Genomic DNA, 22,866 nt, shown 5'->3' with positions numbered 1-22,866 from the left:
ATATATCTGTGAACATATAAGCATACCGTGGCGACCAGTACTTAAGGCAACACTGTACTCCAAACTCGCTAACTCCTTGATAGGTTTTTATACTATATTTTAATTTTATAATTATATTTTATTGACATATTCTTTTCACGCAGCGTGGGGAGGCCTCCAGCAAGGTGGACCGACGATCTGGTCAAGATCGCTGGAAGGCATTGGATGCGAGCAGCGCAGGACCGATCGTCGTGGAGATCTTTGGGGGAGGCATATGTCCAGCAGTGGACGTCTTCCGGGCTGCGATGATGATGATGATCATCATCATCATCTTTTTGTTATATTCTATTATATATCGCTGTCGTATTAGTTGCATTTTATCTCTGCATTTTCCTTATTAAAACCCTCAGCACCTCTCACGCATCAGACACATTAGATACCTCCGCTTCAAACATTATATACCTGAACTTTTGCAGGGATAATAATTGTAACTTTATAGTGTAGGTTTTGTTGGTCGCTCAAATAAATAAATAAATAAATTTATTTATACTAATAATATGAAGATTTCTCTTTAAGTGTATTTAGTTTTGAGGAATATAACTCAGTAACCACTAAACCGATTTGGTAAATTCTTTAACTGTTTGAAAGATCATATCTTAATCTTAATAAAATTATAAACGCGAAAGTTTGTAAGTATGTTTGTTACTAATTCACGCAAAAACTACTGAATGGATTTTGATGAAACTTTACAGTAAAATAGCTTAGACATCAGAGTAACATATAGGCTATATTTTTTATTGAAATTTAACGCGGATGAAACCGCGAGCACTGCTAATATAAATGATGTTAATATCATATAACTCAAGTAGTTATGAGCCTCTATGTAAAACCGGGGTGTGCCACTAGTTTTAATGTAGTTGATATTTTTAAATAAATAAATTTATATAAACATTACATTTAGAATGTAACTAAATGTTAATATCACTTTACATTCAAAACACAACTAAATGTATAATTATTTATATTGTTCACCGGTTTGTAACACGAATAATTGTATGGTAAATAAAGGTATTTACCTCTCACGATATAAATAATGTATAATAAACACGATAAGTTTAAAAATAACTAAAAGTTAATAGTTATATACAAATATACTTTAAAAATAATTATTTTTTGTTTTATTAATAGAGTTAAATAAGTTTTAATAAGAATAATTACTGTGTACAAAACGCGAAAGTTTAAAAATATGTATTACTTATCTTGTTAAATAATCACTAAACAAAAAAAGAAAAAAATCTGCTACATTTTTAATTGAACGACATAAGAAAATGCTACGAGTAAACTACAGTGACTAAGAAAGGTATATAAAGGTACCATTGCTTTAAAAATTCACATTATATAATATATATAGTGGTTATATAGTATATCGGTAAATTAATACTATTTTGACAAAAAATTGCAACTAGTTAAATCTATGAACACGCATTTAAGTATGTATAATTTTAATATATTGCATAAATGTGAGGATTTTATAACGGAAAAATAAGAAATAATGTGTTTATTAGTTATTAATTAATAATTATTTAAATTAAAAACGAAATTAAGTAAAGTAGTGTTGATATGTAATCACTCGTAACAAACACAAATCTGTCCATAAAAACCATTAGATCCTTCACACCGATTATATATAAAACGAAAATATTAATAATATCGAAAATAATGTATAATGTAATAGGTATGTTTAAAAAAACATCGCCGGCCACAATAGCGCGTTGTCCTAAATTGAGGTTATCCAAATCAGTCTAACATATTTTTTGTGCAAATAATTTTATCATCATGCCACGACCTTGCTCCCAGCTATCGCCAAATTTTGCTAGTCCTAAACGCCACGTATGATAAACTAGACATTCTAGAATAACTCACCGGAATTATTTAAATTTTCATTTAACAAAAATATAACCGTATAATCACTGTGCACTGCACTTCACTTGTGTTTAATTAAAAAAAAAAGTTCGATCGCTAGTAGTAGTTTGGAGGATGTGTGCCGCGTAAGTGCAATAAGTCGTTTTGTTTGTGTGGGTCGCGTAATGCACATCGCGCGTTCGCCGGCGATCGCCGACTGGCGGCGCGCACGCAACACTCGCAGTTCGCGCCCCCCCAAAAAATATGCCGCGAAAATATGGCGGGAGGAATACACGCAAAAACTGAAGGGGTGCCGCTCGTTTCTCGCGCTGTGAGGCTGTATGCTAATCCATCGTGTGCTCGGGCCCTTTTTTCCGGGGTGGGGGGTGGGGATGCAATTAAAAAGCCGCGCGTGCGTGGGGGCGCGATTAGAAAGGAGACGGCGGACGAAATGACTCTGTCAACGTTTTTTACTTTTTTCTAGTCTGCTCTACGTTTGTAGGGAGACGAGGGGAATCGATGCTTCCTCGTCTGATGCTATAGCTAATCGTTCTCTATAAATAGGTATAACTCCAGACATAGAATAAATAGCCTTATAGAGTATTAAGTAAATTTTATACTCTGTGTAAACATATACTTACGAGACGTTACTAAGTATAAAGACGTGTGTAATTTACTCAAATAATATTTAAAGTTAAGCAACTTATATTATTTACGAGTAAAAAATGAGCGTAAATGATCAAATTAATTTTACTCAACACTCTTACAAATGACGTAAATATTAGATAGCGGAATATCATTGCGGCACTCACGCGATCTAATTTATTTGTCACAATTATAGCCATCGCTAAAATTTCTGAAGATTTACATCAAATAGTTGATAAGTTATAAAAAACATACGTAATATTTAGGAAATGACTAAAATATTTTTAAATTACGAATAAAAAAAAATAAGAATAATCCCGCCAAAAATATCATCTATGCCAATATACAATGCAGGCCACAGACAATGCGTCTAGTTTAGCTGTATGGGGTTCGTGCAACGACTACGATGCTGCAGACGAGAGCTCCGCGCTCGGGGCGTCTTGCGAGCTCAGCGCTTGCAGGTCCGCCACGCGTAGCTAACGGCGTATGTCAATAAGCGTACTAGTGCGTCTTTCAAATTTCATTTAAATTTCGAATTCAATATTACGTTGATTATAATTTTAATTCTAAATTGATTTTTTATAGCCAGTATTTAGTGCTTTTATTTTATATTTCAAATTGAATATATCTTTCAAATTTAATTCAAATTTCGAATTGAATATTGTATTGATTATGTTTTTAAATGATCTCTATTTTTTATCGCAAGTATTTAGTACTTTTACTTTATATTCCAAATTCAAAATTATTCTTACAAATTTTATTGAAATTTCGAATTGAATATTATATTAATTATATTTTTAAATGATCTTTATTTTTTATCGCAATTATTTAGTACTTTCACTTTATAACTTTCCAAATTCAAAAATTTATATTATTATATTGATTTATTTTGAAAAATTCTTTATTATTCTTTATCGCCAGTATTTAATACTTATAGTTTACCTATTAATACTTTTCTAGTGTTCTTAATTTAAAAGTAATATGGTATATATTAACTAGTTTAAAATGGAGATTTAACAAATTATTTTAAAGTGTTAAACGCCTTCTTTTTACGTAATGCGTAATATGTTTAATATTTATTTATAATTAATATAGGATTGAGATAAATATATATTTTTTCTATTAATGTTTTTAAACTCACAAATAATATTTAAGTGAAATAAAGTAAATACACAAAAGTTTTAAAATACTAACAATACTAACTGAGCGTAACAGATTCAATATTTCTATAAGCTTTTATATATAAAACTGGCAAAACTGCTACAGAATTTGCACAAAGCTAATTAAAATTACGAACTAGTTGGGTCAACGGTCGGTCAAATGCAACTATTATTACTTTTAAATCATTATTTATGCAAGTTATCTAATGGCGAGCTCCGAGATGTGCTGCAAGACAGCTAGCTCGTGCACCGGGCGCCGTCCGCACTGCCCAATACGTTTCTATATTAGCATTATAATAGATTCCGTCCGAAGGGGTTTATTTGTTGCCTAGAGACGAATTAAAAATTATTTCAAGTTGATAATAATATATAGAAATAATTGTGTTTATGTTAATTTCGATTTAATAAGTATAAATACGAATTCACAATGAAGAGTTGACGTGAAATTGTTAAAATTCTAGAGGTCACTTCCGGTTAGCTAACGTTAATATTTTGTATCTTTAATCGTGTGAAATATGCAATTAAAATTAATAATAAAATTTTAAGTGTGAGATTTTTTTAATAATAGGGAATATTTGACTGCGTTGCTTATATTAATATTTGTTGTGTTTTAATTTAAAACTCGTTCTGAAACTTTTAGCAAATAAACAATAAAATAAAACGGGTTAACTAATAATAAAAGCTAAATGAGTGTAAAATTAAAAGCGATGTAAATGAGTATTTCTTACCTGTCCAGGCGCCATAAACCACTTTAAAAATGTTAGTCAACAGAAACAGTATCAACAAAACTTCAACAAAGTCACTAGAAGTCAATGTCTGGCAACAGAGCAACGCGTAAAAAACCAGGCCGAAAACGCGTTAACAAAATTTGCACTAATAATAAAAAAAGTAATAAATTTGAATAAAATAAATGGAATCGGCTTTTTGAATGTGGAACGCGGCGCGCGACCGTCCAGCCAATCCGTCCCGCGACTAGTTCGCTGTCCACACACGCACGTGAGAAACTTTAGCCGAACTTCGTCCGAAAACTTTCCCCGCACGCGTCCCAATAGTTCGCTCGTCGACGCGTTCTATTCCAAACTTGAAAATTGTTCGCCCGAAACCGGATGCTGGATTTAATTGCGGATATTAATTTCCTATAATTTTTTAATGTGTGTATTTTTTTTCAGAGGCGTCCACCCGTCCGGTCGGGTCCGGTCGGTCTGCAATATTAACACGAGCCGCGTCCACCTTTTGTAATGAAACGTTCACACATGCTTCCGCATTACCGTCCCGATGCCATCAATAATGAAGCCGGGCGGGAAAAAACAAAACGGGGCACCTCTCCCGACGAGGCGCCCGCCGACACTACAGCCTCCTCGTCAAAGATCAGAATTGCATATCTGGGTTGCGTTAATGAGCGGGGGGTGGGGGTCGTGGGGGGTCGAAAAAGTGGCACCGCTCGCGCGCGAATATAAATTCATCGCCAAAAAATCATTACGCGGGGGGTGGTATTACGGGCGCTCGCTGCGCGGGTTCGTTCGTATAGTTTTTAAATCGGGCGCTCATTCGGTGGCGCGGCGTCGCGACGGGCGGCAGCCGCGCCACTGCCGCCGACCTGCACCTGCATTATGACCTGCAACTATCACGCATGCACCTTACACTTCAAAAAACCAAACTTCACACAAGACACTTACCCGCCGTAGGCGTCTCGAATCGAACACCGTATTACTCGAACGTTCGAAATTCAAACACTACATTTAAAAAATACAAATCGGCGGGAAATTAATAACATCGAACTGCTGGCTGGAACGTTCGAAATTCAAACACGACATTTAAAAAATACAAATCGGCGGGAAATTAATGCGTTCCAGCGCGGGAGATGGATTGATTTTTTGAAAAAAGAACTGATCCACGTGTATGCAAATTTCTCTTTTCGACGACGATCGTAATCAATTTGTGCGTAGGAAGTGGGTACACTTCCGCACGCACACACGCCTATTCTAGTACGCACACATTCTCACAATGTGCGACTCAAATTAAATCTAATACAAAATTGCGTTTTATGTTCATGCTAGTGCGTGTGGGTGTGTGTAGGGGCGCACAATGCGAACTCGCGGCATGTACACTCCGCACAGTTATTTAGAATTAGAAAAATACAAATGTGGTAACCATTAATTAACATAACATAAATTAACAAATTATCCACGACATATTATTAACATTACCTATAAGCTATATTTAATAATAAACAAGCTTCTACACGTGACTTTGTTCGCGTGACACCATATATCGCCCTCAAATTTCAATTATAACGCCCAATTTCATAATGATCTTTGAGAAATAAACAAACATATAAAAATACTATCTATCAGAGAAGTAATATATTCCGCACTGGTATTGAGAAAGAAAAAAAAACACTATGCCAAGCCAGGTGGCAGTACCCTAATTCAATATGGACCGTCCAACAATCTGATGCTGTAATGATTTACATTATAAAAAAGAATTCTCCTAATATAATAATCTCATAACATTAATATTAGATTTAAAGACAAACTTGCTGTTTTCTTTCCCAAACATCGTTTCTAAAAAGTCAATAGGTCTTTTATGAGAATAAGTACAAAAATTTACAATAATACACCAAATGATGTACTGAAATTACCCTTAAATAAATTCAAAACATCTGTTAAATCATATTTACTTAGCAAAGCCTATTACTCACTAAACGATTACTTGAATGACGAGCGTGCATGGCAATAGTTGTTCATGCTCGGGACTTTCATTTAATGTTAGATATAGACACCTATATAAGTACATAATGTAAATAAACTGGCTTAAAAAAAGAAATTCAGCTCAGTTTCTAGTCCTGTTCTTCTCAATTGAATCTGAGACTGGACTGGACGGTAGGGAAAAAATATTAATACAAAAAAGATCAAGTTTATAAGCGGCTAACATGTCCTATAGAAATAAATGATTTTTAAGTAATATATGCTTCTTGTGTCTTCTAAAATCATACTCATGTGCGTGTTAAACCGTTAGATTACAGAGACCGTCAGTAGTCGTCGATATATGTGTATAATAAATAACCCTGGACAAATAACACAGCGCCATCTAGTCCCACGGTAAGCAGAGCTTGTATTGTGGGTATTAGACAAGTGACATAAATACTTTTTTTTGTAAAAACATACATAATATATCATATTCTATGTATCATACTCATCACTACACTTAGACCACCGAGGCAGTCGATAAATATATATAATAATAATACTGTATAATGTTAGGGTTCCCATCGATATTGTCGAAAAATCTGATATTTTATATTAAAAGAAGGTACATAGTTTCATTATTACTCGGTATCGTTAAACTAGTTGCATATAACAAAATGTACTCATATCTTCTCTGTATAAAAAGGAGGGTTTTTGTAGGCCGCAGCATTCGGTCTTTGAGCACAGGATGTGCTGTACATAGAGTTGATATATCTAACAATAATGAGATAATATCGTATGTAACATGGGATCGCATAGATCTCCGCACCGTCGCAGATTTCCGCACCTAACTGTACTTTAAAACCCACACAAGCTTAATGTTAAAAATGAATTACAAACACAACCCAGCCGCCTCCCTACTACACTCATTTTCATTTCGATGTTTTTGGGTTTTTGCGCAGATAGGGGGCACCCCCCACCCGGGGGTGGGGGCGCCACCCTCGCCCTATGAAAATAGGATATATTTTTATGTTTTATTTGCCCGGAAGCCTGAAGCTTAGTTGCATGTTTATTAGAAGTTTTTATTAGTAGAAACAATACGGTTTCGGTTTTTTTTCGCGTTTTCCGGGTTATGCCGCTTTGCCGCATCGGTACACGATGATTTGCGATGACAATTGTATAGGTCGTAGTCACGGCATGTTTGTTTATCATTAGGCATAGTTTTATCTTTATTGGTTCAGTGCCGGCACATTTTTGATTTATTATTTTACCTCTAATATTTCTTTACTTCTAAAAATATAGTAAATTTACTAAATTAATATTTTTAATCAGTAGTTCACGCAAGTTTCTTGCTCATTCTTCTTGTGATGAGTCTGCTTTCCGAATGAGTGGTAGAATCAAAATATGACTATTCAAAAGTGCTTGTAATGAGTTTATTTGAATAAAGATTATTTCTATTACTATTTCTGTAGTCTAGCGGTTTAGCAAACGGCCTTACTTCCGATGATCGCAGGTTCGAATACTCGTACGACACAAACATTTGTATTCACGAGTATGATTGTTTGTAACGGTCAGGTGATTGTAATTAAGAAATAAAAAGTGATTTGTATCAGTTATTTAGTACCTATAACAAACTTTAGCTACCTTAACTTGGGATTAGATGGCGCTGTGTGAATTGTCCTGAGATTATTATTATTAATAATTAATTATACCTAATTATTAGAACATTCAGTTGAAGAAAATTGTCGACCACTTTTCAAAAAAATTAACACACTTCGATTGACATATATGTATATTAATAACATTTATACAATTAAGAATAATAATAATAATATTTCAAGACAATTCACACAACGCCATCTAGTCTCAAGCTAAGCAGAGCTTGTGTTATGAGTACTAGATGCTGATACAAATACTTAAACATGTTTTTGTAAATACATACATAGAAAATACCCACGTTTGTATCGGTCTGGGTAATAATAATAATAATAATCTAAGGACAATTCACACAGCGCCACCTAGTCCCAAGTTAAGCTAGCTAAAGCTTGTGTTACGGGTATTAGATAACTGATACAAGTACATAGATATTTTTTTTCGTAAATACATACATATTATACATAGAAAACACCCAGACCGATACAAACAATCATATTCATGAATACAAATGTTTGTGCCGTGCAAGGAATCGATCCCGCGACCATCGGAAATAAACCGCTAGACCACCGAGGCCAGCAATATTAAGAGTAATGAGATGTTCCGATCTAAGCGTGCAGTCGATGTCGCTACGGCGTAGAGGGAAGCGTAGACGTGATTGTAGATAGAACTTATATTACACTAGCTACTCGGCCCGGCTTCGCGCGGGTGTACACGTATTATACATATAAACCTTCCTCTTAAATCACTCTATGTATTAAAAAAAACAGCTTCAAAATCCGTTGCGTGGTTTTAAAGATTTAAGCATATATAGGGACAGACAGCGACAGCGACTTTATTTTATACTATGTAATGATAATATTTACTTTTAAAGGCGAGAAGATTAGAATAGAATAGAAAATCCTTTATTAAAACAAACTTAAATTTAATCACTTTCTAATAGTCATACTTATTTTTTTAATCTACGGCTCATTCGGAAAACTCTCTCATTACAGAGAAAACGAGAAAGAAACTTGCGTGTTGCTCTTATAAATAACTAGCTACTCGCCCTGACTTCGCACGGGTCTACACGTATTATATATATATAAACCTTCCTCTTGAATTACTCTATCTATTAAAAGAAATAGCTTTAAAATCCGTTGCGTAGTTTTAAAGATTTAAGCATACATAGGGACGGACAGACAGCGACAGCAACTTTGTTTTATTCTATGTAATGATAATATTTACTTTTAAAGGCGAGAAGAATAAAATAGAATAGAAAATCCTTTATTAAAATAAACTTAGTATGACTATTAGTCATACTTATTTTGTTTTCTTGAAGGTTTCAGTATCGTATCGGTTCGGAAATACCATTGCTTGAAGGTGATTCCACAATGTGGTTGTGCGTGGCAAAAAGTTTCTAGAAAACCGTACTATGGATACATACTAATATAAGTATTACATATATACAATTTATTTTTACAATTATCGCCAAACTGCTTTGTAGTTTGTTTCCGAATGAGGACACTCATTTTTACTTATACTTAATTTACAATTTAACTATAATATAGAACTTTTTGAGCATTTTTTCGAGTAACCATCTTTTCAATTTAAATTTAAATATTTCTTTACTTGAACAATCGTTTTCGTTAACACACTTAAACGAACTATGAACACACAAGTTTCTTGTAGTTCATAGTTCGTTCATATTCAATGTAAGTTAAATGATTTTCTATTCTATTCTATTCTATTCTATTCAATTTAAATTTAAATATTTCTTTACTTGTAATTAGTTCTAGTTCATAGTAGTAGTTGGTAAATTTTTCTTTTGGTATTTAATTGAATTAATTTCTTCTAGCACTATTTTTTTAGAGTCAGAATAATAAATACGCAACTAACTGGTTGTTGTTGCTGGAGTTTTTTTTTTATACTACTGTGGTGGCAAACAAGCATACGGCCCATCTGATGGTAAATGGTTACCGTAGCCTATGAACGCCTGAAGCACCAGGGGTGTCACGTGCGCGTTCCCGACCCTTAAGAAACCTTAATATACCCTTCTTGAAAAACCCCATGCTGTAGTCTCGTGAGAAAACCTCGGCAGGTAGTTCATTCCACAATCTAAGTGTACGCGGGAGGAAGCTCCTGGAACTGGTTGAGTAATGAAATAAGAGTAAATCGTAGTGATTAGAGCAGACTAGTACTTACAAGCAGCACTCGTTCATTTTGAGATTAGATAATCTAAACCTCCGAATTTGAGATCACCACAAAGCGCCATTTTTGAGGTCGTTCAAGACATTAAATTCAAATTAAAAAATCATTTTATACATAATACTTAAGTTTATGTATTTTGCTTATTTATTTATACATATAAATAAAATTGGAGTGTCTAATGTAATATTGTAATAACTGTTTTTTACTACGTTCATATGAATATATATACGGTACATACACCAAAATAAATTTTTTTACAATTTTTATCTGTTTGTCTGTCTGTTCCGGCTAATCTCTGAAATGGCTGGACCGATTTTGACGGGACTGTTTTTGGCAGGTAGCTGATATAATAAGGAGTAACTTATGCTACTTTATTTTTGGAAAAATAAAGTTATATTCTACGCAAACGGGAACAGCTTATTATAAGTATATTTGTACGTTTATATATAACATACTCGTCAATGAAAAAATGTTTACACTCAATCGATCCCCCGTCCAATTCAAACGGGGATCGAAATTACGACGGCCTGAACAAAGATTCCAACCCCTAGCGGTGCCCTCAGACTAAACTCGTATCCGTCAGGCGGGAGTTCGCCTTCAGTCGCTCCATAAGTCCGCGGGTTTGGAGTGCCATCTGCACTCGTCGCAATCGCCCAGTGAAGCTATAAAGGCCAGCTGCAGGCAGCATTAGAGTAGTCTAAAAAAAACCGTCTGAGTAATCGAACTGGCGATAACCGGAAGTAAAGCATACTGCTAAACCGCTAGCCCAACCATATCTAACTAATCTAGACTCTATCTGTATTGTTCCCTTGAACAAACGTCTCTGAACAGAACATGGCGACTCGCCAAGAAGTTACAAAAGAAATAATTTGATGTTGCGACGCCAAGTTAAACTGTTACTATACATAGTACATATGTCTACGTTTACGAGTGTAGTAACTGTCTGCGAGCTTATTGGCCCAGTTTACTAGCCTGTTTCGCATCAAACTTAGCTTGAAGAAAAATCTGCCGAGGTTTCCTCGAGAGACTACAGCATGGTGCAACAAGGTGATTTTAAGGTTTCGTAAGGGTCGGCAGCGCGTACGTAACAGTTGTTTCAGGTGTTTATAGCCACGGTAATTATGCTTATTTATGACCATCGTAGTATAAAAAAGAATCATTGTGAAGTTCGGATTGGAACCTATTTTTTTTGTAGTATTTTGAGTAGTCATGCTCGCTTAAATGTTCAGACATGTGGCGGTGTGGTGGGTCGGGTTTGGACTTCTTAAAATATGGTCGAGCGCAGTGATGGCTGGCTCATTCGTCATACTCGTGAATGAGTGCTGCTTGTAGGGACTGGTCTGCTCACTACGACTGATTTACTCTTATTTTGTTGCTCAACCAGTTGCATGTATATTTAATATTTTCTCTATTTGAGTATTTAATTGTTTTAGTGCTAGTTAGTAGTTTATATTAACACATCATCATCTGCTTCTTCCTTATCCCATTTATTTGGGGTCGGCGTAATATTATTATGTTTTTCTCTTCCATTCATCCCTGTTCGCAGTCATCGCGTTATTTACTTATATTAACTTATAAACTATAATTAATATTAATTATAGTTTATATTAACACAAATACACTTAAAAATGTAACAACAAAATTATTTAAAAAAGCAACACGCAACATTTTTGCCCAATTCCCATCAGAAGTTAGTTTTTGCGTTTTCATCTATACATTCAAATTCGAACTCGTAACCTTTAAATATTATAAACCACTGAACCACAGACGTTTTTTGTAACGTCATTATTCCCTCATGCCCAATAATTTCGGCTATTGAAAACGATTGTGTATACATATACGAATTCTTTATGTATCATTAAAAATAATGTATGTGGGATGAGGGGCGGGGCGGTGCGGGGTGCGGGGGGGTGGCGGCCATAATAAATTCATTTGCTGTAGTTTTTCCAATAATACCTACCATTGGTGGGAAAAATGACCACTTTTCATTTTGGCCGCTGGTTGCGGGAGTCATCCATCTCTTTTCAACATCAACATACGATATCTTCCCTTTTTTTTTTACTCGGCGTCGATCATTGTACCTTATATAAGTATCTACTATTTAAACGCTAGTAACTTAGTAGTTACATGCGTCAATTGCATAAACAAAGGCGTAGATTCAAATTCAATAGAAATAATGTCTATTCAAATAAACTTAATATAAGCACTTTTGAATAGTCAAGTTTTTTTATTCTACCGCTTATTCGGAATGCAGATACATCACAAGAAGAATAAGTAAGAAACTTGTGTGTTGCTATTTTAAATCAATATTGATTTGCTTATATTTAATTAACGACAAGGATTAGGCATGCGACAATCAACATAGAAACCGCTACGCACTAAATCTCTGTTCAATCAGATAACATTGACAGCGCTATAAATTTTAAGTTAGATATTTTCTACAAAAACATTATTATCATTTATAAATTCTTCAATTTTATAATAAGCTTTTTTACAAAGAAAATATTTGATTTTTTTTCTGGATTGGAACAATCAGATTTCATAAAGACATACCTACGTAATAAATTTAGTCACGATAAATAGACTAAAAATTAGAGAACACTGAGCTGATCCGCACAACTTCGTCTGCATCACACGACATTTGACGACCTCGGTGGTCTAGCGGTATAGCATACCGCTTTACGACCGATGGTCGCGGGTTCGATTCCTCGCACGGCACAAACATTTGTATTCATGAGTATGATTGTTTGTATCGGTCTGGGTATTTTCTATGTATAATATGTATGTATTTACGAAAAAAAAAATATCTATGTATTTGTATCAGTTGTCTAGGACCCATAACACAAGCTTTAGCTAGCTTAACTTGGGTCTAGATGGCGCTGTGTGAATTGTCCTGAGATTATTATTATTATCATTATTATCACACTTACTTAACATTTATCATTATATTTCGCCCAATTTACATAATATCTTATTAAATTATAGCCCACTAGCTGTACCCGCGACTTCGTCCGCGTAAAATGGTGACCTTGACCAAATAATGAAAAATTAATAATCTAACCCAATAAAAGCCAAATAAAAAGTTTCTACGATTTAGATTTAAAAAAATGACGAATTTTCATAAAGATTTTTATATAACTCAATCAACAGGCTAAAAAATAAGCTTTGATAATGACGATACTTCCATATTATCTTTCATGTCCCATTTCAACCCCTTACAACCCTTTTTCGCATTAAAAGTAGCCTATATCCCTTGTCAGAGTCTTGACTATCTGTGTATCAAATTTCATATAAATCGGTTTAGTAGTTTTGTGTGAAAGCGAGACAGACAGACAGACAACAAACACCCGTACATCCATACTCACTAATTTTGCATTTATTATATTAGTAAGACAACTTACTTAGAAATACAAATACATCGTGCGAGGAATCGAACCCGCGACCATCGGATGTAAAGATATGTGCTAAACCGCTAGATCATCGAGACTATCAGTATAGTAATATTTATTTTAATTATTATTTTCACGTACCCTCAAATGGGATGAAGCTGAAAATCAGTGTTTTGTTCCCTGAACAATATTCCACGCTGAGCTTAGACATTTTTGTATTGCTACAGATCACACATAATAACACAATTTTATAAATCTTATGTCGTATTATGTATTGTCTATTCTTATGAACATGTTGTGTGTGATTAGTAATAAACAAATAAACGATGTATCTATCTATTTATCTATTAATATATTATTTAATAATCTTACCTGACCGAATGAACTCCGAACACGAGTACCTGAAAATAACGAATGTATGTTTGAATAAGTGGCAGTCACAAGGTCGACAGATGGAAATTAGTTCATGACCATATTATATAAGCACTAACGAAATTTAATAATGATAATAATAATAATAATAATACACACACTCTGCACTTACTTGGTTTCGGCCCGTAAGTGTGGAGAAAATAACCATATTATATAAGCTGACGAAAAAATAATAATAATAATAATAATCTCAGGACAATTCACACAGCGCCATCTAGACCCAAGTTAAGCTAGCTAAAGCTTGTGTTATGGGTACTAGATAACTGATACATATACATAGATATTTCTTTTTTTTTTGTAAATACATACATATTATACATAGAAAACACCCAGACCGATACAAACAATCATACTCATGGATACAAATGTTTGTGCCGTGCGAGGAATCGAACCCGCGACCATCGATCGTAAAACGGTGTGCTTGACCGCTAGACCACCGAGGTCGTCTAATAAAATCAAGAGCTAATAAAATCAATTTTAATAAAAAAAAAATTAAAAATATTGCAGAGTCATGAACAAATGACCATTTTATGAATGTGTAAAAAACATTATACTTTTACGCGCGGCTTCTCTCGCATGTTTTTTAAATAAAACGTATCCTATGTTCATTCTAATACGTACAAGAACACGTGTACAAAATTTCATGATGATCGGTTCAGTAGTTTTCGCGTGAAAGCCTTACAAACGTAACTACTCTCACATTTATAATATTACTAGCTACTCACCCCGGCTTCGCCTGGATGTACATGTATTATACATATAAACCTTCCTCTTGAATCACCCTATCTATTAAAAAAGATCGCATCAAAATGCGTTGCGTAGTTTTAAAGATTTAAGCATACATAGGGACGGACAGACAGCGACAGCGACTTTGTTTTATACTTTATAAATTACTGATATTTAATTGTGAAGTTTTACTAATTATTGTAATGTAATTGTATATATATGTACCTAGCTGTGCACGCGACTCATCTGCGTGGAATTTAACTATATTTTTATTCTAAAATAAAAGTAGCCCAAGTTACTCCTTATTACATCACGTAGGCGGGATCACTAATTTGTCGATACTCGTACGTACCTACTGTTTGTACAACTTGTACTGACTTCTACGTGTACCGCTTCAAAATTTAATTCACATATTGATCACTATAGACATTAACCTTAGTCGTAAGTATATTGTCATAGCACTTAGATTGCGTTCAGGACACATTCCATCAAACAGATTTGGATTTCTCATGAAAAGAGTAGACACCCCTAATTGTCAAACTTGTGGTGGTATTGATGATGTTCAACATCTGTTGATGGAATGCGTCAAGAACAAAATAGAAAGGCAAAACTTACTAAAACAAAATAAATTTAAACAAAATTAATTTAGGAATATTTCAGAGTATTTTATCAGAACCTGCATCAAAACAATCGGTATTAATTTATAAATTTGTAGATAAAAGTAGGTAAGATTTGTTTTTATAGTAATTTAAAGTTTAGATGTTATGTAATTCATTAAGAAGACAACATGGAGCTAACATGCTCACTATTGTGCTAAGATCCTAAATAAATAAAGAAAAAAAAAAATCACTATAGACACATATTTATACTTACTATTTTATTACGATCACTATAGACACAAATTTATATATTACTAGTTATTCCCGCGTTTCCTGCATTCCGCGTGGAATTTAAGTTTATTTTTCTAATATATAAGTAGCTAAGTTACTCCTTACATCAGCTATATGCTGAAAAAAGTCCCGTTAAAATCGGTCCAGCCATTTCAGAGATTAGCCGGAACAAACAAACTGACAGATAGAGAGATCAAAATTGTAAAAAATGTTATTTTGGTGTATGTATCGCATTTATATTCATATGCATTTAGTAAGAAACGGTTATTACAATATTACAAACAGACACACCAATTTTATTTATATGTACAGATAACGTAATTCCGGTGCCCTTACGGTGTATCACAAGTCTTATGGTCTTTTTATTTATAACATCTATAATGTACCATGTGAGAATAAATAAATAAATATTTAATAAATTTCAAGTTTTTTTACGGATGATAACGGAATGGTGCACCCGCCTACGCTAACGGTTTACGCTGGCGGGGCACCAGTGGAGGATGATAAGATGAGCATGAGGTCAGGTCAGCCCATGCCCATCGTGACAAATTCACCGGAAAATCACGATTATTTCCAGAGGATACCGCGTGTGTCAGGTTGGCCGAGTGGTCTAAGGCGCCAGATTTAAGCTCTGGTTCCCGAGAGGGAGCGTGGGTTCGAACCCCACACCTGACAGTAGTTGTTTCTTTTGTCTCTCACAGTACCCGGTTACGTCCATTGAGGCGGTCGGCATTGTCTGTCTGTTTGTACCGGCTAATCTCTGAAATGGCTGGACCTATTTTGTCAGGACTTTTTTTGGCAGCTACCTGATGTAATATGCGGTAACTTAGGCTACTTTTATTTAAAAAAAATATAGTTAAATTCCACGCGGACGAAGTCGCGAATACAGCTAGTCTAAAATATATTCTGTAATACAATAGTGATATCTAATGGTACCTGTTTTTTTATTACATCCAAATTAGTGTTTCCTAATTCATACATTTTTCAGGTAACAGTTTCTAGTATATATATATATAATTACAGTTCATAATTACACTGTCCATCTGCATTGAAACAGATGGCTCGGTATGTAATAGAAGATATGTTTGTACAGCTGTTTGTAATTTTATGTAAGCTATTTGCGTTATATTCGTGTTTTCTGTTAGTCTGGTCGAGTCTATCCATTCATTACGATACGAGTGGAAAGCTGTCTCATCACAAGAAGAACGAGCAAGAAAATTGCGTGTTGCTGTTTTAAATAATTGTTGTAAATTTTTTAAGTTGAATAGAATAGAATAGAATAGAATAGAATAGAATAGAACAGAATAGAACAGAATAGAACAGAATAGAATAGAACAGAATAGAACAGAACAGAACAGAACAGAACAGAACAGAATAGAATAGAATAGAAAATCATTTATTCAAATAAACTTAATTTCAGCACTTTTGAATAGTCATAACAATTCTTTTTAATCTACCGCTCATTCGGAAAGCTGTCTCATCATAAGAAGAACGAGAAAGAAACTCGTGTGTTGCTCTTCTAAATAATCCTTGTAAGTTCACATTTTACAAGTCGCAAATAAGATGATCAATCCACATTACATCTCGGTCCCCCTGTACAAATATTGCTAGTAATGCACCAAGTCAGGGTGACATCACTCGGTTCTCCCAGGAAACCATCGTGATAAATTTTCGGTGAATATATCACGATGTGCTAACTGACCTGACCTCATGCTCATCTTATCATCCTCCACTGGTGCCCCGCCAGCGTAAACCGTTAGCGCAGGCGGGTGCACCATTCCGTTATCATCCATAAAAAAAATTATACATGTTCATAAAAATAGACTCTACCTGAATTACCATCACTAGTAATTACTGGTGAAACCGCGGGCAGATTTAGTTAAATATAAAATAATATCGTTTGCAGATTAGAAGTAAAAAAATCATTCGAAATGGAAATAACGAAAACCATATGGAGACAATATGAAGACTCCAACGAACGTTGAAAGTGGAATTTAAATATGTAAGGAATTAGGAGTTGGGGGGGTGGGGGGTGGCGGGGCCCAGGGGGGCGGGGTGCGCGGGAGGGCGGCAGGGGAGCGCTGGTTTTTCAAAACTAGAAAGAGATGAACACGCGTTAGTATCGCGATCTGAGCTCGCGTACTGCGTACTTGTTATACACGGGATTGGATTTGAAGATGTGTCTTAAGATATATCTTTTGTTATTTTTTATTTAACTGGAATTGTAAACCAGTTACTGTCATTTGACTATAAGTTGTTACCGTCGCCTATATACTTGCAGATGAACAACCACTACTTCTGACCTTGAGGCTTGAATGGCAACGCATAAGGGACACCTTACGCGTTGCCATTCTGGCGTATTAAGATGCTATACCTTTGTATGCCATAATTCCACTATTATATCTTTCCTTCAAACCAAATACCTTACAATGCAAGTTGCTTAGTTTATGAAAGTATTTTTAGTAGTAATTAGTAGTTTTATTAGACGATTGATCTCAGAAAAAACGAAGTAAAAATAAATTCACGCACTTAATTGAGACTTTCGGATGATGGAAACATTCTCACACAACACACCTTCTATCCCTTGTTGGATATATAATATTATTAGTGAAATGTATTTAAAATATAAAAATGTAATAATTGAAATAAAAAAAAATACGCATCATATATGTCCTTTCAATTTGACTAACATATCTCGACATTACACATAATCAAATCAAATCAAAACCCATTATTTATACATTTCAGCCACTTATGCACGTCAAGTTTTTGTACTTATATTTTCTCCTACCGTGATAGTAGATACTCTATAGTACTCTGTAAACCCGAGACTAATACAATCAATCAAAAACATTGATTATAGGACCTTCCGGTCGTTACACATGTCGTGATTTTTGATAAAAATCCTTGTTCAAAATATACCCTGTATCATCGTAAGCACAGATTATTATATTAGAGTCCGTTAGTTTCTTTTCCCGCGCTTTACCTTCCCTTCCCTTACCTAGTACTGAACGGACTGTACGGCGGCCATGACGCGCGCGCATTGTGTTGTGAATTAAAATAAATTAGAACTGTGAAACCTACTGTGAAACTGGAAAGCTAGCGAAGATATCTTCGAGACCCTGAAGCCCAAGAACTCCGCAGAACCGTAAAGGTACGTGACTGACGCTCCCCCTAGTTTTACCTGTATATATACATAGTACTTTCCCTAACATTTTGGTAGCAGAGTAGATTCCCTAACAATCCTTATGTTAAAAAAATTGTAAGAGATATATCCGCCGACCTGTGTGCCGTGTGCGCTCCACGCACGCGCCGTAATGAGCGCGCGCGGGGGGTAGTTAGACAATTTTACAACTGCGCCGCTCCGTTTTTTGGGAGACTCGCGTCGCTAGGTGTACCTACATAGAATATGTTCGCAGACGCGTCACATGGTTCACCTACCAATAAAATAATTAATAATTTAATAGAATGTCATACAAATATACATAATTTTATATCATTTTCTATATAAACAATTTTTTCATTGTAATCCAACGCGGCATGATCGAATGCGTACCCAAGATACTGGCAGCGTTGCCTCTTTGAATGGTACTTACGCCTTTGGGCAAAATAGCTACCAGCTCTCGGGTCAGGTAACCTCAATGAGCCGCGGTGAACATAATGTCAAAAACAATTTGGCTTCCGGGCCCATTGTGACCAACGTCTCCACCAAATAGAAAAACCAATACGACCCCTACAGATTCGTATATTTTCGTCTTTTTAAAATTGCCGCCTGTGGAGGTGCCAGACGAGACGATCCAGACACATGACTTGGTGCCAATGTATCCACACACGTGGCATCCCATACTAAAAACTATTTAATAGAATTAGATTAGACATTTATTTAATAGATTAGACAATTTCAAAAGAGTTAGTGATCACACTAATAAAAGCTTACGCAATAATAACAAACTGATTTTACCTAAATGTCGTTTAACTAAAGTTAGTAATTCGTTTTATAGTAATTGCGTAAGGTTTTACAACAAAATACCAGAGTCTGTTGTAAAACTGCCTGAAAACAGATTTAAATGTCATATAAAATACTTCCTTTGCAAAAAAGCTTACTATAAAATTGAAGAATTCGTTAACGATAATAATGTTTTTGTAGAAAAACTTTAAATCCATAGCACTGACAATATTAACTGATTACAGTAATAATGAGTGCGTAGCGATTTCTATGTTGATTATCGCATGCCTCTTACTTGTTATACTGTAATTATTATATAAAAAAAATCTATTCAAAAAAGGAACACACAAGTTTCTTGCTCATTTTTCTTGTAATGAATCTGCATTCCTAATGAGTGGTAGAATCAAAATATGACTATTCAAAAGTGCTTGTAATGAGTTTATTTGAATAAAGATTATTTCTATTTCAGTTGCTATTTTGCGGAAGTCAATTTCACTACTCGATGGATTTATATTATTTTGTTTAATTCCGCTACAATTAGCATGTGTGAGAATACAAATATTCGGTATGGAAACTTGACTACTGTTACCTTCTCTAATGGCGATAAAACCGCGGCTTGCGAGTCGCGCTTTGGTCGCCGAAGAGTCAAAACTAGGCTTCCAAGCGATATACGAACTCCATTCAACGTCTGATGATGCCTCATTCAGAGGCGAAACACGTGTCGCAATATGAGTGTAGACTCAATAACGGTCGCCATTAGTAAGAATTTTTTTTGAAAAAAAATTAACAAGTAGTTTCTAGAAAAAAAACGGGCAATATCTATAACAAAAATATTTTGTACTTCGCTTTGTAACTTTACGTATATATAATATAATAGCTTTTGCCCGCGGCTTCGCTCGCTTAATTTATCCCCTTAGCGGTGGAATTTATCAAAATCCTTTCTTAGGGGATGCCTACGTCGTAGTAGATTTATGCATGCAAAGTCTCAGCCCGATCGGTTTAAAATTGACAAGGTTTCATACAAACTTTCATCCCCTATTTTATCCCCTTGGAGGTAGAATTAATCAAAATCATTTCTTAGCGGATGCTTACGTCATAACATCTGCCTGCATGACAAATTTCAGCCCGATCCGTCCAGTGGTTTGGGCTGTGCGTTGATAGATCACTATGTCAGTCACCTTTGAGTTATATATATACAGATTACACACAAAAGGAAATTTAAAAAAAAACGCTTAATCGTTTGGTATAAGAATAAAACATAAGATTCCGGGTTCTTTTAACTTTGCATCATCTGTCACGTCTGTCACGAACTTATCTATGTCAACATCTGTAGGTGCGCACAAATTTGCATATGTCGAAATAATTTAGGGGGTATCTCACATATCTATACACTAATGTGCGCATAGAGTATCGGCCATAGAGAATATGAATAAAGTACAGAACCACCATTATTTAATAGGCATTTTTTACATCTATGTTAATTGATTTATTTATTCATATTTTAAATGAAAAATACGCATATTTAACTTAACAATTTATGATATTTTCTGCTTCCCCGACTTTGCATGGGTGCATTACAAATCTTTGAATTTCTCGACTTTTTTATATGTAATATTATGTTTGTATGTATTATACATATAAACTAGCTGTCCCGGCAAACGTTGTTTTGCCTTAAAATAAAATAAAAATTTAGTGGTGGACTACCCCTAACATTTAGGGGGATGAAAAATAGATGTTGGCCGATTCTCAGACCTACTCAATACGCTCACAAAATTTCATGAGAATCGGTCAAGCCGTTTCGGAGGAGTATGGGAACGAAAACTGTGACACGAGAATTTTATATCTTATGTATAAAATTCTCGTTATCACACAAATACTTATTTATTAATAACATTATAGCTTCTAAAAATACATATATATATATATGTCTCTAGAATCGTGATATCTAGATACGTCATACTCGTGAACCAGTGCTGCTTGTATTGACTGGTCTGCTCTAATCACTATGACTGATTTAATCCTATTGCGTACTTAATATCTCAACCTAATAAATTAGTGTTAATTGGTGGTTTGTATTCACACGTTTCGAATTGGAAATGTAAAGTTACAATGATTATTAAAAGAGCAACACGCAAGTTTCTTGCTCGTTCTTCTTGTGATGAGACAGCTTCCCGAATGAGCGGTAGATTAAAAGAATGATAACTATGACTATTCAAAAGTGCTTAAATTACGTTTATTTGAATAAATGATTTTCTATTCTATTCTAATCACTCTATCTCACTCTAATCGAGATAGTATCTCCAAAGACGCTGCGTATTTTAAGATGTAAGCATATAGACAGGGGGCAGCCGTTTTTTGTATGTTTACTATGTAAAGATATCAAAATCCATTGAAGGTCCGTTAAAGAAAACTCCATGGTTTTTCATTTTACAATATTTATCAATTTTATATTTATTAGTACAATGCTTTTCAGGCTAAGCTTATTGTTGCCTCTTTGTCTTGTCAGTTGACTATAATATATGTTTTTACATTAAGAATGAAATTATAAAGAAATAATATTAATGTGGATGGATGAAATATGGATAAGAAAAGATGGATGGATTGTGTGAAAGATGATATGAATAAAAGAAGAGTATGCTCAGATATGACGACCGATAGAGAGCAGTGGAAGAGAATGACATACTGCGACCACAAATAATGGGATAAAGGCAAGGCAATGATGAATGAAATTATAAAGAAAAAATAAGTTTTTATTATATACTGTTTTAAATTTGAGGTGGCTAATATTTATACGTATAATTATTAAAAATAACGGGATCGTACCACGTTTTATATTTATTGAGTTCCCGATATTTCGGCAGTGTTTCAACCGCCATGATCATGGGTAAATTGTAAGTTTTTATTTTTTTTAAGCATTTTAGTTCTCATAAGTGGTATCGTGAGTGAAATAATAATATGATTTCCGTAGTGCTGTTCATGTATTTGACGACCTCGGTGGTCTAGCGGTCTAGCATGGTCGCGGGTACGATTCCTCGCACGGCACAAACATTTGTATTCATGAGTATGATTGTTTGTATCGGTCTGGGTGTTTTCTATGTATAATATGTATTTACGAAAAAAAATATCTATGTACTTGTATCAGTTGTCTAGTACCCATAACACAAGACACACACAAGCTTAACTTGGGTCTAGATGGCGTTGTGTGAATTGTCCTGAGATTGGTATTATTTTTTTTTTTCCAATAATTCTCATCTCCCCTCTTAAGGA

General features: G+C 34.6%; 1 protein-coding gene and 1 non-coding gene across 6 annotated transcripts in view; one reads left to right on the top strand and one right to left on the bottom strand.

Annotated features, from left to right (window-relative positions):
• The window catches only part of LOC131846873 (broad-complex core protein isoforms 1/2/3/4/5), a 79,660-nt gene extending 65,661 nt beyond the window's left edge, over positions 1-13,999 (bottom strand). For 2 of the 5 annotated variants that reach the window (XM_059196293.1, XM_059196296.1), the window contains exon 1: positions 4,415-4,919. The gene's annotated coding sequence lies outside the window, so the exon portion shown is untranslated. Of the gene's footprint in view, positions 1-1,902; positions 2,068-4,414; positions 4,921-13,977 lie in introns of those variants that run through there. The other 3 variants (XM_059196294.1, XM_059196297.1, XM_059196295.1) reach the window with 3 other exon arrangements.
• A 2,245-nt stretch (positions 14,000-16,244) lies between these two features.
• Trnal-uaa (transfer RNA leucine (anticodon UAA)) lies at positions 16,245-16,328 on the top strand. Its single transcript has one exon. It is a non-coding gene; the product is annotated as a tRNA-Leu (tRNA).
• Positions 16,329-22,866: the final 6,538 nt, after the last annotated feature.

The sequence above is a fragment of the Achroia grisella genome, unplaced genomic scaffold (genome assembly GCF_030625045.1).
Source record: "Achroia grisella isolate CSIRO2021 unplaced genomic scaffold, CSIRO_AGI_Agris_v1 utg512, whole genome shotgun sequence".
Classification (NCBI taxonomy): domain Eukaryota; kingdom Metazoa; phylum Arthropoda; class Insecta; order Lepidoptera; family Pyralidae; genus Achroia; species Achroia grisella.
Note: the sequence above shows the minus strand (reverse complement) of the source record. Positions and strands in the feature narration are given on the sequence as shown.